This window comes from Penaeus monodon, chromosome 26 (genome assembly GCF_015228065.2).
Source record: "Penaeus monodon isolate SGIC_2016 chromosome 26, NSTDA_Pmon_1, whole genome shotgun sequence".
NCBI classification, from domain to species: domain Eukaryota; kingdom Metazoa; phylum Arthropoda; class Malacostraca; order Decapoda; family Penaeidae; genus Penaeus; species Penaeus monodon.
In genome coordinates this window covers 648,471-652,282 of record NC_051411.1, presented here as the reverse complement: position 1 = coordinate 652,282, position 3,812 = coordinate 648,471, and the positions used below count along the sequence as shown (strand labels likewise).

The 3,812-nt window shown below is 42.7% G+C and overlaps 2 pseudogenes; both read left to right on the top strand.

Annotated features, from left to right (window-relative positions):
* The window catches only part of LOC119589796, a 3,971-nt pseudogene extending 3,288 nt beyond the window's left edge, over positions 1–683 (top strand).
* A 1,175-nt stretch (positions 684–1,858) lies between these two features.
* Positions 1,859–2,956, top strand: LOC119589718 (annotated as a pseudogene).
* The last annotated feature ends 856 nt before the right edge of the window (positions 2,957–3,812 follow it).

Sequence of the window (3,812 nt, the reverse complement as noted above, 5' to 3'; positions counted from 1 at the left end):
GTACTGAATATTGTGTGAAATTCATGTGAACAAATTGCAAATAAAACAAGGAGGAAGTACAAGAAACACCGATATTCAAAGGGCTTTCGAAATTACTGCTTCATCAGGCATAGACTGAGATATCGGGGTAATATACATGTACTGAGAGGTCGGTCAGTCGTAATTAGGTTGTGCAACGGCCTTTTGCTAGTTCGTGGCTCCCTGTTGCGGAATAAAAGTCGTTAGTTGAATAGAAAAACGCCGCTTCTACCATCTTCTTTGTCGTGGGAGCAGACCTTGCTTTATGATGGAGGCCTGGCCATTTAGGGAGATGGCCGTCTGAGGCACGTGAACACGAAGGCGCTCCTTTTTTTCATGTCGCGGAGGGCGATGCGGTTTTGTCATGGGTGTTCGGGGAGGCCACGTTCTGTCTCACTTATGTGTATTTTAAATCGCAGCCACCGCAAGGTATGCTGTACACCTGGTTAAGAGGTCTGTTGTGGTCTGACCTCTTTTCCCTTATGAAATCTCCGATCTTCTTACCAGAAGTGGCGGCCCAACGGGATCTCCAAGTGTTTTTGTCAGCTGCGAGTGTGGGATGTTGGAAAACGGTAGAAGGGGTGTTCAAACATTCAGCTAACAAACTTCACACCGCAACAGGGAACCACAGGATCGTCGCAAACCTAATTACCGACGTGATCTGACCATTCAGTTACATGTATATATACACCTCTATTTATCTCTATTCTTATATGCCCTGATGAAGCAGTAAATGTGAAAAGGCCTTGGGCATATTCGTGGGGTTTTCTTGTACTACTTACATGTGAGTGTGTGCAAGGAAAAAAAGCAAGTTTCTTTTCCTCTTAACCACGTATTCAGCAAATTTAAAATCAATATATTAACCAACAAATTTACCATGATATCAAACGAAATAAAGTATTATCACAAAAACGCTGTATCCCCAGATTAAGAGTATTATTCAATATGCAAAGAATTCGCAATCACAATGGGCTTCTCCGGCCTCCTCCTCGGGCGGAGTTTCCTAATCTGAATCCTGGTGTAAATGTAGGGGGAATCGGACTCTTGCCCGGATTTTTAATATTTTTAAAAAGTACCACAACACACACACACATATATCCATGTATATCTGTCTATCTGCCTATACTATCTTTATATCGATATGTGGTGTGTGCGTGTGTGTTACGAAAGAATTAGTGATATGGAAAGAAGAATGAAAAAGAGAGAAGCATTGAAGACTTGTGATACGCATGATGTAAACAGAAAATTTGATAAATATTCATTCTTACAAAGTTACAGCACTCTAAATTTTACACTATTTTCTTCCAGTGGATTGAAAAAGGCAATGAACTCTTGTACAATGAGAATATTTCTGTACCTTCACCAGCATAAAAACTTACCAAATTCTACTACAGTTTTATCATGTTTTGTGTTAATGTTGCAAAGTCCAAAACTAAGGTACATTCACACTGACACGGAAAGACATCTAAAGTAAATATGCTAATGATGAAAAAGTTTTTAAAATATGCTAATCAGTTTGTCTCCCCACTTCACTTTTTAACCGACAGGGAAAGTACAGCCCTAATAACCAGAAAAACGCCGAAGGAACGAGGCACAGGAATCAACGCATGTTCGCTGTTGTTTATTTTAAGAGCCTGGGGGTGAAGAAAATTTCCCGGGCCCACTCGCACTCTATCGAGGCGGGAGAAAAAACTTGCATTTTCCTAACTAGACCTTCCCCGTTTTCACCCACGTGGATCCCCCGTTATATAAGTGTGCTTGGCCGGCGGAGGGTACCAATTCCCTCCGCGACTTGGTCAAGGCAAAGGCTCTTGGTCCTCCGCTTTGCAGATCCGCCATCATGAAGTTTGTATGTAACGAAAAGCTCTTCGTTTTCCATCTCGCCCTTACAAAAAATATAGAAAAAAAAAAAAAGGAGGAAAGAAAGCATGCTAATCTCGAACAAAAGATCAGTGTACCTTGGCGTTTATAAAAGGCACTCAATAAACACAATAAAAGAAGTCCATGCATTTACCAGGTGGTGCTACTGGCGCGGGTGGGCCTAGCGAGCTGTCACTCAAGCAGTGGCGGACATTTCGGCAAGGACGGGAAAATCCAATACACGTAAATATATAACTGGTCAATCAGAATAAAAAGTGAATGCAGAAGAAAACAGGAATAACAACAATAATAATAATAATAATAAACGTAAAAAGTCATAATAATAATAAAAAAATGATGGAGGTAAAAAAAAAAAAAACATCTGTTTCCGAATTCCAGCTTCGAGGGTCACGACGGCGATGAGGTGAAGGGGGAGGAGGAGCACGACGCCTGCAGGTGGTCCCCCGCGCCAGACTTCAGGGGCCGCCGCTCGCGCTGAGGCAAAAACTCCCGAGAGGAAGCTCGCCTTCGTGGACGACATTGACGACGAGGACGTCCGTTTCGTCCCCTGCAAGCGTGCCCGTTTCCCAGGCCGAGGAGCCGCCTCGTCGGGGGCCGCCCCCGCCCCGCCCTTTCAACCCCGGGCGGAAGCGAGATTCGTGGAGATCGAGGCGGTGCCCCTCCCCCTCCTGCGTCCTCGGGTGGAAACCCGCTTCGTAGAGGTCGACGTCGTCCCCGAACCTGCGCCACATCCCCAGGTCGAAGCCCGCTACGTGGAGGCCCTCCCTGGCCCTCAGCCCAGGCTGGAGGCCCGCCTCGTTGAAGTCGAAGCCCCTAAATTCAGGTCTCGCAAGGTCGACCTCGACGACGACGACTTCGGGCCGCTGCTGGTCGGAGCTGCTCAGCCCGTCGCGGCCTCTGGTCCCCCGCCCGCTAGGCCGCAGCCTCTGGCCGCCGCGCGCTACTTAGCGCCTGCCTTCGACCGCGTCTCCGCCCGCCTCGCGCACAGGGTCTCCGACAGCAGCGACGAAAACTAAGCGGGGGATGAGGGTGACCTAAGGGATACTTTGGGCTCTAAGGCAAGTCTCTCGGAATAAAGATCTTTATATATAAAACGTCCTTTTCCATTCTCAACTAGGAATCTAACCATCTAATACAAACCTACACATTAGAATGTATACAAAAGACATATGGCGAATTACGCCAGGGATACCCGAGAAACCCCATTATATCCGTCTCTATCCCGCTTCTTCGTCGTCGCCACCAATTATCTAACACGCCTGCGAGGTAATGCAAAGGTTATTTTTCCAGATTAGAGTCACTTTATGATCAAAGGATCATTAGCCACATGTGAGGTTCGTTCATTACTAAGTTATAAAGACGTTATTGAAAATATCAAATATTCCTTTGCGCTTCCATACATTTAGGATAAAATAATCCTACCAATTGTGTTTCGACTGACGGACGCTATTCAGTCACTCGAAATTTCTGTGCTGTTTTTCTCTCATCCTCTTCGTTTAAATTCAGATTCATCCTCATGCATAACTCCAAGCCGTATCTTGCGTTAGGAATTGTGTCCCATGTTTAGGCTAGGTTATAGAGAGTGCCATCAGAGATCCTTTGTTATAACTTAGAAAAAGGAAAAAAAATGTATGTATGTAATATATATATATATATATATATATATATATATATATATATATATATATATATATAAAGTGTGTTGTTTTTATGTATTCCTTGATATATAAATATATAAATTAAAATATATATATATATTATATATTTTATTATTATATAATAGTATATATATATATTTATATATACGCTATAAAAATAATGTGCTTTTATGAATGTGTATATTTAATACATACATTAATAAATAAATAAATAAATATAATAAAAATAATATATATATATAAAATATTTTATAT